At 39.9% G+C, this 12,504-nt stretch overlaps 1 pseudogene; it reads right to left on the reverse strand.

Moving 5' to 3' along the window:
- Positions 1-9,176: 9,176 nt before the first annotated feature.
- LOC123410784 lies at positions 9,177-12,113 on the reverse strand (annotated as a pseudogene).
- Between the last annotated feature and the right edge of the window lie 391 nt (positions 12,114-12,504).

The raw sequence follows: 12,504 nt of genomic DNA on the forward strand, positions 1-12,504 counted from the left end.
AACCCCCTGATAGCATTGCTAGTTGCAGGTGCAAGATGGTCCATATGATAACATCGGCCTTTGATTATCATCTTATTTAAATGCTATTTAATTAATGCACCTGTATACTTGGTATGAGGCGAAAGGCCTGGCCTTTTGCCAGGTGATTTGTTCCGTTTTAGCACCTTAGTTTCGGCTACCAGTGTTTTATTTCGGCTACTGGTATTTTATTCCATAACTGAGCGTCGCTAACACATCTGGGGTTGTTATGGGCACACCCTTGGTAAATCGTTTAGTCTAAGGCTTGTGTGGAAAGACCCAACTTTGGTGTTAAATTTGCTAACAACTTAATAAAAGCATAGGGATTAGCTACCTCGAGGAACTTAATCAACCCTCGGGCCAGTGCTCCTCATGATTGTTGGTCCAAAACGGGCAGACTATGGGGCCACCACAGGGCAACTCAAGGTTTGGTTAAACTCGTAGTGTGGCTCATCCATAGTGTCCTGAGAACGAGATACACGGCTCCTATCGGGTTCGTCGACACGTCGGGCGGTCTTGCTGGACTTGTCTTACCTTAACGACATATCTTGTGCATTGGGATTCCGGTGAGACTTTGGGTCTTCTCAGAGTTGAGGTTTTCCACTAAGGAATCCGACGAGGTCGTGAGTTTCGTGATCAAGGATTTCTTTGCGGCCTGAGGTAATTGTGATGGATTAGTTGGAGCACCCCTGCAGGGTTAAATCTTTCGAAAAGCCATGCCCGCGGTTATGTGGCAATCGTGGAAACTTTGTTAACATCCAGTTTTAGGTAACTTAAAGTAACTTAACTAAAACCTGTCAACTATGTGCGTAACCATGACTGTCTCCTTCAGAGTTCCTTCTCTGATCGAGAACATGGTGGGGTTATGACTGACGTAAGTATGTGTTCAGGATCACTTAGTGATTATTCTTAGTTAACAAACGTCATTCATAGACCACCATATCTTTAATTCTTGTTCAACGTAAGTTAGCCACCATAAATGCTTAGGTTGCTGCAAACTCAAACTCATACCCCATCCTCACCTAATGACTTAGTTAGACTCGACACCAAGGTCATGAAATTGCTGACTCCTTGTGGCTCATAGATTACTACAACCACCCACAGGTATAGGTACCCCAGATACAGATGCGTCCGAGGATACCCAGCTAAAGTTGGAGTTTGACAAGGATAGTGGCAGGCTGTACGTGACGTACTCCAAGGATTAGAGGCACTTGGACATGATCGTGGGCCTAGCAAGGCGGGATAGCATTAGCTTTTGTCGTTTATCTTGTCCGTAGTCGGACCCTGTTTTCTATCTGAATAATGAATGACTATGTGGATCTGTAATTTAGCTTGTGACGAGTGTAAGCCAAATCTTATTACTCTTCCAACTATTATGTATTGCAATGTTTATCCTGCTTGCGAAACGCTTCGATGCGACTCTTTCCTCTTTTGAGGCCTTGCCCCCAAATAAGGAAAGTGCCACATCTTAGACGTTACATGTTGGTAATCAGAGCCTTACGACCATAGGAGCCTTTGGTTGATCGAACTTGACCAAGTCGAATCTAGTGAAAAACTATTTTGAGTCTTAGTTATATCGGAGAGAAGGTTTCTTTTTTTTCTCCTCTTCTATGCTCTGGTGAGGTTCGCGACTTAGGAAATTTTAATTCTACTCCTCTTCTCGCTCAAAACAAAACTAGGATCACACGAATATTTTGGAATCTATATGATGTCGATGTGACAGAGTTCTGTCTTGGTGCCTCCTGCCTGACTTGATTTCTTTCGGGGAGCTCGAGCTCCAGGGGATTCTTGAGCACATCGTTATCGTTCAGATTTCTTAGTATCTCAGGACGGAGGATGTTCGAAATTGCTTCAATACTAGTAGTGGCCAGAGGAGTCTCGCATCCCGAGTACTGGTGGAGAGCGTTCATATGTACTGCCATACTTAATATCGTTGTAATCTCGAGGGTCTAAGAAAGGCGAGTTTCCAAGATTCTGGTTTTGTGTTGACGTGTGATACACTGGACGAGTTAGTTTTATTGCTAGGAGTTGATTGATAAATTTCCCCTTGTATCCATGGACCCGATTGCATGACTAGAAAATTTGGAAGTTCTTAGGTGGGAATTCCATTAGTAACCTTGGAATTCTTTCATCAGATGTATGTTGGGAATATACATTTGTCCCGAGCAATCCTAGATCATACTTGACAATTGCAAGTGGCTCTGAATCACGCGTTGTCTACAGTAATTTTGTGGAAACATTCTTACTAATTTAAGTTCAAGCGCAATTGCTATGAATTATTGTTCAAATATTTCTGTCCATTGAATGAGCTTCATCTTTGAATTTTCATCTCTGGTCTAATGTTGTTGTCCGTCTCCAGGATGGCTCCACCAACTTGCCAGAATCCGGGTTGTGAGGATGAGTAGACAAACCCTCCACCACCCCCTCCGCCTCCTCCTCATGAGGCATGGCAGGCTGTGATGGCTGCAACCAATGCAAACACTCAGATGTTGCTCTAGTTGTTGCAAGAGAGGAACCAAGGGCACAAAGGAAATTTCAACAATTGTGGTCAGCAGTTTGCATCTGTGAATCAATTCCTGGCAAATCAGCGGAAGTCCTTCACCTACTGTGACCGGCCATTCGATGCGGACGACTGGCTCCGTGACATGAACAAACACTTTGAGTGCAGTAATGTCAAGCCAGAGGACATTGTCAAGTTTGCAACATTCCAGCTCAAGGGGTGATGTCTACTACACAACCTTCTTCTTGTAGACTCATGTTGGGCCTCCAAGCGCAGAGTTTCGTAGGACAGTAGTAAATTTCCCTCAAGTGGATAACCTAAGGTTTATCAATCCATGGGAGGCGTAAAATGAAGATGGTCTCTCTCAAACCACCGTGCAATCAAATAACAATAAGTCTCTTGTGTCCCGAACACACCCAATACAATGGTAAATTGTATAGGTGCACTAGTTTGGTGAAGAGATGGTGATACAAGTGTAATATGGATGGTAAATATAGGTTTTTGTAATATGAAAATATAAAAACAGCAAGGTAAAAAATAGTAAACAACGAGCAAAACATTGTATAAGTGCTTGGAAACAAGCCCTAAGGTCCATACTTTCACTAGTGCAGGTTCTCTCAACAATACTAACTTAGTTGAATCATATATAAATCCCTCACGTGCGACAAATAGTTCACTCCAAAGTCACAAATAGGAGAGAACAAACGGAAAATTATTGTAGGGTACGAAACCACCTCAAAGTTATCTTTTCTGATCAATCTTATGAGCTATCCCTATAAGTGTCACGAACATCCCTAGAGTTCGTACTAAAATAACACCTTAAGATACACATCAACCAAAACCCTAATGTCACTTAATTTATCACAAGAATATAGAGAGGGGAAACTCCATATGATTCATCTATATTAATAAAGCTCGCGGTACATCAAGATCGCGCCATCTCAAGAACACGAGAGAGAGAGAGATTGAACACATAACTACAAGTACATACCCTCAGCCCCGAGGGTGAACTACTCCCTCCTCTCCATGGAGACCGCCGGGATGATGAAGATGGCCTCCGGTGATGGTTTCCCCCTTCGGCAGGGTGCCGGAACAAGCTCCCGATTAGTTTTTCGTGGCTCTGGAGGCATGCGGCGGCGGAACTTCCGATCTAGGTTTCTTTCTGGGTTTTTTTGTATTTATAGGAACTTTTGGCGTAGGTATCATGTCACGAAGGTTCCTGAGCAGGTCACAAGCCACATGGGCTTGTGGCTTCCTCATCCACTTCCTAGCCCAGCTCTGGTTCTTCGAGGGTCTCTTTTGGTCCATAAAAAATCACCGCAAATTTTCAGCCTACTTCGAGAACTTTTGTTTCTGCACAAAAAACGACACCATGGTAGTTCTGCTTAAAACAACGTCAGTCCAGGTTAGTTCTAATAAAATCATACCAAAATCATATAGAATTATTGTAAACATGGTAGGAACACTTCATAAATTATAGATACATTTGAGACGTATCAGCATCCCCAAGCTTAATTCCTGCTCATCCTCGAGTAGGTAAATGATAAAAGGAATAATTTATGAAGTGTGAATGCTAGCAAGTGCACAAGTTTGAAAAATGATACTAGTAACAAGCTATTCACATGTTAAAGTATAGACCAAAAGTTTCTTGAAAACTAAAAAACCATAATCCTAGTCATCGAACAATTGCAATTCATCTTATTTTCAGGAAGGGTCTGTGTAAGAGCTTTTGATTTAGCAAATTCCACATACTCAACTATCATATAGTCTTCCATGATTGCTAACACTCGAAGCATAGTTTTAGAGAAAATGGCATCCATCGAACACAGAGAAAGATAGGGTCTTCAAGTTTCGCCTCCCAACTTATTTATCATATAGATAATTGTCAACAATAATAATTCATGATCAAATATACTTGAATGGCCATATATGCTTGGATCTTTTCCCACCACATGATGCTTGCCAAGAGAAAAAGGCAACATATAGGAAGTGGTGAAGATCACCATGACTCTTGTATAAAGGTAGGTAGTAGAAAGTAAAAGATAGGCTCTTGGCAGAGGGAAGCATTGATTTGCAGAGGTGATAGAGCTCAAGCTTTTAAAACAGAGACGAATAATAATTTTGAGCGGTATGCTTTTATTGTCAACATAACAACCGAGAGATCTCAGTATCCTCCATGCTATATACATTATAGGCGGTTCCCAAACAGAATGGTAATGTTTTTACTCCCCCTCCACCAATTAATCACACTCCACGGTGAGCCGAATCCATGGGTACCGTCCATACAAACAACAATCCTAGAGGAGTTTTGTTTCATTAAATTTTGATTTGAATTTTGAGCATGGGACTGGGCATCCCGAATACCAACCACTTTCTCGTGAAAGATAGTGAATCAACACATATCATGAGAATAACTCACCTAGTATGGAAGATACTGACAACCCCTAGTCACTATATTGAGCGATTCAGGCATACAAAACAGAATATTATTTGAAGGTTTAGAGTCTCGAACATGCAAATTTACTTGGAACGACAGGCAAATACCACATATAGGTAGGTACGGTGGACTGATGTGGAACAACTTTGGGTTTACGAGTGTTTGGATGCACAAGTAGTATTTCTACTTGGTGCGGAAGTTTTGGCTAGTATGAGGTGGAAGCAAGCACCACATGTTGGAGGATCCATAACAATATAACTTTTATACAAATATACACAAGCATAACTCATTACATTGTCCAAATTCAACTAATTTGCTCAAGTTTGAAAATAAGTAAGGGATATTCACAATCATAGAAGATTTCCAAGATAGTATATTTATATGTGAAATCTCTCTTCCTTTCATATTCTTTCATGAATTGTTCAAGTGACCAATGCGGTATTTGCCAACTTTCAATAAATTTTACCACCTATACTTCTTATATGTGAAGTCATTACTCCCCATGGGATAAGTATATGAAACATATTTAATTTAAGATTTATGATATTCAATTCATTCAACCATTTACTCATAGGATATAAATGAAGCACGAAAGTAAATGACAAAACTGCTCCAAAACATATAAGTGAAGATCAATGAGTAGTCAAACAATTAAGTAGCTGTGTGAGGACTTTCTATCTATTTCTCAATAAAGATTTTCATATCTGAGTAATTTATTTAAAGATCAAGCAAAATAAAAATAGCACTCCAAGAATAGGACGCATCATGTGAACAAATAAAAATTTAGGGTCAACATAGGCTAACCGATAGTTGACGAAGAGAGGTGGGATGTGTAGCATCCCCAAGCTTATATGCTTGAGGCATCTTGAAGGTGCCTTGGTCATCCCCAAGCTTGAACTTTTGAATCTCGTTCAATCCTCTCATATAATGGGTTCACCTATTCTCAAAAACTTCATCCACACAAAACTCAGAAAGAACTCGTGAGATAGGTTAGCACACATAATAATATAACAACTCTTTATGTACTGCAAAGACAAGTTGCACAATAATTTTAAAACATTAGGTACTTTATAATTTCATTTCCATAATTTATATCTACCAATATAGGATATGGAAACTATAGGATAAGTAGATAACAAAACTATGACGGCAATCTGTCCAAGCATAACAGACTGTAGCAATTTATGAAAATAGTGTACTTCTGTAACTCAAAAATTATGATAATTTATGAAATGCTATAAAATTTATATGAAAACCCTGTGTAAAAATTTCAGAAAATTTCCATGTTCCAGTAAAATATGAAAATTCAAACACTACAACACCAGTTTCTGGTTTTACAGAGCACCAATCAAAGCATGCAATGCAAGCATCCTAATGCAATTCATGGAACCTTTTATTGAAAAACAAGATTATAAATAACACCTAATAGAGAACAACAAAAGAAAATGACGCTCCAAGAAAAACTCATATTATGTGACGAATAAAATATAGCTCCAAGTAAGACATACCGATAATGTTGAATAGGAAAGAGGGGATGCCTTCCAGGGCACCCCAAGCTTAGGCGCTTGAGTCTTCATTGGATATTACCTTGGGGGTGCCTTGGGAATCCCCAAGCTTAGGTTCTTATTACTCCTTATTCTCCACATATTGGTGTCTCACCCAAACCTTGAAAACTTCAATCACAGACTTAACAGAACTTTGTGAGATGGGTTAGTATAATAAATAATGATCATTCACTTAGGTACTGTCAAGACAAGATTCATAATTGTTCCCATATGATACCTATTGTATTCTACTATCCCCAGAATTTATATCACTGAGTATAAGCTAAGGGAACACTAAAACAAGCAAATTATGCACGCAAAAACAGAATCTGTCAAAAACAGAACAACCTATGAAGATCTGTAGTGTAACCATACTTCCCCGTCTCTAAAAATTCTGAAAAATTAGGACAATCCAGGAAATTTATATAGCAATCATGTGTTCAGATCAAAAGCACGTTCCAGTGAATTTACAAATTTCCTGGAGTGAGAGCAAATGTTTCTTTTTTGCACAGAATCAAGTCAACTATCATCCACACTGTCCCAAAGGCTTTACTTGGCACTTTATTGAAAAAGGCATAAAACATGATTACTACAGTTGCTTAATCATGTGAACACCAAAAAATAGAAAGTGAAAGTGTTGGGTTGTGTCCCAACAAGCGCTTTTCTTTAAAGCCTTTTAGCTAGGTATGATGATTTCAATGATGCTCACATAGGAATAATAATTATAACATGCAAAAGAGCATCATGAATCTCATGACAAGCACATTTAAGTCTAACCCACTTCCTATGCATAAGGATTTTGTGAAAAAACAATTTATGGGAGCAAGAATCAACTAGCATAGGAAGGCAAAACAAGCATAACTTCAAAACTTTGAACACATAGAGAGGAAACTTGATATTATTGTGATTCCTACAAGCATATGTTCCTCCCTCATAATAATTTTCAGTAGCATCATGAAGGAATTCAAAAATATAACTATCACATACAACATTCTTTTCATGATCTACAAGCATAGAAAATTTATCACTCTCCACATAAGCAAACTTCTTCTCATTCATAATAGTAGGAGCAAACTCAACAAAATAACTATCATGAGGTACTTGATTGACATAACCACTTTGAATATTAAAATCATGATAACAAGTTTCATGGTTACTAACACTCTTAATAACATACATGTCATCGCAATAATCATCATACAAAGGAGCCATGCTATCATCATAATAGTTTTGCTCATCAAAACTTGGGGGACTAAAAATATCATATTCATCAAGCATAGCATTCCCAAGCTTGTGGCTTTGCATATCATTAGCATCATGAATATTCAGAGAATTCGTACTAACAATATTGCTATAATGATCATCACTCAAAGATTTAGTGCCAAACATTTTAATAACTTCTTCTAACACTCGAGCACAATTTTCCTTTACACCATTTTCGTGAAAGACATTGAAAAGATGAAGCATATGAGGCAACCTCAATTCCATTTTTTGCAGTTTTCTTTTATGAAACCAAACTAGTGAAAACAAGAAACTAAAAGATTTAATTGCAAGATATAAAGATATACCTTCAAGCACTCACCTCCCTCGCAACGACGCCAGAAAAGAGCTTCATTAACGGGATGTGAGTGTCGCTTACCTAACCTCCCCGACAACGGTGCCAGAAAAGAGTTTGATGTCTACTACACAACCTTCTTCTTGTAGACTAGTGTTGGGCCTCCAAGCGCAGAGTTTTGTAGGAGAGTAGCAAATTTCCCTCAAGTGGATGGCCTAAGGTTTATCAATCCGTGGGTGGCGTGGGATGAAGATGGCCTCTCTCAAGCAACCGTGTAATCAAATAACAAAGAGTCTCTTGTGTCCCGAACACACCCAATACAATGGTAAATTGTATAGGTGCACTAGTTCGACGAAGAGATGGTGATACACGTGTAATATGGATGGTAGATATATGTTTTTTAATCGGAAAATATATATAAAAAAAAGCAAGGTAACAAATAGTAAACAACGAGCAAAACATTGTATAAATGCTTGGAAACAAGGCCTAAGGTCCATACTTTCACTAGTGCAAGTTCTCTCAACAATACTAACATAGTTGAATCATATGTAAATCCTTCATGGGGGACAAAGAGTTCACTCACTACAAGAAATATGCTAACTTACGACCTTCAATATTTGTCATCAAATTGTCGTTGGTTTCCATTTGCGACCTTTTTACGACCAAAAACCGGTTCTCTAATGAACTATAACGACCAAAATAAAAGGTCATTGATTCTACGTCCAATTTTTTGATCGCTGGCAATCTGCCCAAACCACGTGGAATCTGACATGGCAAGCTGACGTGGCAAAATTGCGACCAAATGAAAAGGTCGTCGATTAGAATCAACCCGGTCCAATTCGGTGTCTATATGGGCCGAGCTCTGTAATTTAGCCTATTTATATATTTTTTTCCTTACAATTTTGGTCATCTACATGGGCCAAGCCCAACAACATTTTATTTTTTTGGGCTGCAGCCTTTTACAAGCCATATTGTTTTGGGCCTTAGCCTTTTTCCTGTTTCTTTCCCATTTTAAAGTAAGACCCGCTAGTCAAATGGGAATAATTACCAGAATTGTTGTTTGGGTGCCCCACGCCAATTCTATATTTATGCAATTAGATAACTTGATTTAAAAAGAGCCAATAATGCATAATATTTCATAATAAAATCAACCAAAGTACATTACAATCATACATCATACAAATCTGGTATTCAACCAAAAAATGCAACTAAATATACACATAACTAGCTCCAATGAGCTAAAATGCATTGGTGGGAGTGGGTTTTCTTCAGAATTATTCTACCTAAAGCAGCTCTTGTACACCAAACTTTTAAAAAATGAAGGCCAACATCTGCAAATAATAAATTATGAGAAGTTAGAAACATAATCAAGTGAAATCGTGAATATTAAATTCTCATAACAATGAAAATTTCTTGTAAAACTTCAGATTTAACAGGAAACTATGCATATAACATTCTCATAACAGAAGCACCTACATCTAGCTTTTATTTTTCTGCATTAGTGTAAGAAACTTGGAGCTCAGTTCTATGTCATCTCAATAACAAACAATCAACAAGTATGCGCTTTAAGCCTTTAACACATCATAATTAGATACTACAATATGACACAACAAGTAAAAATTGGACAACACTTTAACTACACATATCTTGTTTGGGCATTTTCAAATAGGATAACAATGCATAGATTTACTCATTTACATAACAACCAACAATAGGCAGAATAGCAGTACATAACTACATAATTATATGAGTCCACAAATAAACTGAGATAGTAGATATGCTGCAGTACATATATAAATATATCAGTCTTAGTCCACAAATAAAATGACAAGTGATATTCTGTGCATGATTGATGATTCTTATTATGTAATCTGCACATGACAGAAAACGACAACTTATTTTGTAGCTGTAATTTGTTCAATAATAAATGACTGAATTTTATCACCACTAGACACTAGTAGACAGTAGCTGCAGTTTGTTCTATAATAAACTCGAAAAATGACTAAATTTTATCGCTACGAGACACTAGTAGTAGTTGGAGTTTGTTCAATAAGACAATATAATTATTAACAAAAGAAATGAAAACTTTCTTACAACTACAGTTATTGACAATGAAGAGCTTGCTTACAATCACAGTTGTTGACTGAATAATGGAAGTAGCTGGCGCTCATTTTTATTGACTGAAGAATGACAATACGTGTAGTTTGGAAAATTAAAAAGAGGAGAGTGGCACTCGTCGGGGTAGGAAGCAGAGGACAGAGTCGCTCCTCTTCTACTTGAGATAGGGTGGAGGCGGTGAGCATCACCAACCGCTAGTGGTGAGCTACCTGTTGGTTGAGTGGAACAACAACGATGTTGGTAGAAAGGATGGAAGAGTGGCACAGCTCTGGTGCTGGTAGCACATGAAAACCCGGGATAAATATAAATGAACCATCATACAACTTGCTCTGCCCATGGATTTACCAACCTGCTGTATTTTAATAATCAATCAACCATTATCCTCCTACTTAACATCATATGCATGAAGCTGTAGTTGAATTTGACTGCATTATCTTAGCTGAATTTCACTAAATTATTCAGTCCATGACTGATCTAGTAACACACCTAACGAAATTTTATTCCCAAAAAAGAACAGTAGATGTGTTTTGTTATTGATTAGGACCACAACATCCATTTTCAGCAATTAGCATTGCACGATCACTAATTGATAGATTATCCTACTAAAGTGGCATAAATGAAGGCATATAAGAGACGATTTGCACAGCACACCAATGACGATAAGGGATCCAGATCACATTTTCGACAATAATTTCTAACCAGAATGGCAGAAATCCTACCATAGCAAGCAGCCAAACTGAGAAGAGGGGAAGTACAAGCAAGCTCACCTTGTGAGGCTGAAGCACGCCGCCCTTCTTGCTGTTAGAGATGGCATCTGACTTGTGAGGCGGAAGCACGTCGCCCTTGTTGCTGTTGGCGATGGGCCCGCCGGTGGTGTAGAGGTAGCACTGCAGCGCCTTCACCAGCCGCTCGCCTTTGTCCGCCGTGAACGCCTTCCGGAACACGCGCTCGATCCCGCCGGCCTACAGGATCTTGGCCCCCAGGCTCAGCTTCCCCTTCACGGTCTCCGATATCTTGGGACCCAAGATCACTGCACAATAATAATAAGATGAACAATATTGGTAAGAACACAAGCACCTTTCTTCATGTATCAACATTTAACAGCCGTTGAATTACAGAAGAAACATATATGCACGATCGAGTGCGTACGTCTTAGTACTCACCATGCTCACGGAAGCCTTGCGCCCTTCTGCTCAGCTTGCTCACCCAGTGGACAACCTGACCCTTGCTGCCTGCAGAATCAACACACAATCTAATTAGCATAGGCCTCGCTATACTTGCTTAATTTGCATGCATGTGCATGTATATGCATCTGAAGTCTGATGGCACAATAGTATGACCATGCAGGCAGGCAGGCATGATCGGCACTTACTGTGCTTGTAGCCGAAAGACGTGTAGAGGCTCGGATGCGTCAAAGAAACGGCAAGGTGGTCGCCGTCGCCCTTCCTGAACGACTGGCCGTCCCTGGCCGACGACGCCTTCTCCTCTATCCCGTACGCCTCAGAGGTCACCGGAACTCCCACGACATAGCCGCCGCTGCTCGACTTCATCTTGATCTTGGCTGCTGCAGAAAGCTCGACGAAGAGAACGAGATCAAACCTCGTGCGGTGCGCTGCGGTGTGCCGTCAAAGAAAGAGAGTAAGGTATCGGGGATTGGTACCGGAGTGCCGCCGTCTCGGAGATCTTCACGTCCATGTCGGTGTGGCCCAGCGGATCCAGATGAGGCTCCCTGTAGATCCAGTGCTCCGCTCCGCTGCTCCGGAACGGCTCCACATCAGGCGCCCGTGCGGATCCAGTGTTGGCACACGTCGATCCAGCCACCGTCTTCGCAGGGCAGCGACGGAAGGATGAGGGCCTCGACGGTGGGTGGGGGTGGTGCCTCGATCGGATCTGGAGAGAATGGAGAGAGAGAGGGCTCGCGGTGGAGAAGGAGGCTGCGCTCTTTGGATTAGGTCACGGAGGAGGGTTAATGAGAGACGTTAGATCGGTGGGCGTGAACGGCTTAGATCGGCTACAGTGGGATGATCCCTGGGAGGGTGGTTTCTCCCTTCTGATTGGTTGAAAATATGTGACACTCAAACTAGTTCATTTTTTATTTTTTGAGTGTCTAAAATGAGTTTTTTTTAAGGATCTACCATATATTTGTTGAAAAATTGAACCGGATCATTTTTCTAAAATATTATATTATATTTAACGTACAATTGACAAAATGGTTGGGTGTCAAAATCTTTGAGTCACTTCTTGTAAAAAAGACATGTTTTCCCTCATTCACTAGGAACCGGTTAAATTTGAAATTCGGCTGCATCGTAGATTGCTTTTTATTTTTTGCAAA

Source organism: Hordeum vulgare, chromosome 7H (assembly GCF_904849725.1).
Source record: "Hordeum vulgare subsp. vulgare chromosome 7H, MorexV3_pseudomolecules_assembly, whole genome shotgun sequence".
Classification (NCBI taxonomy): domain Eukaryota; kingdom Viridiplantae; phylum Streptophyta; class Magnoliopsida; order Poales; family Poaceae; genus Hordeum; species Hordeum vulgare.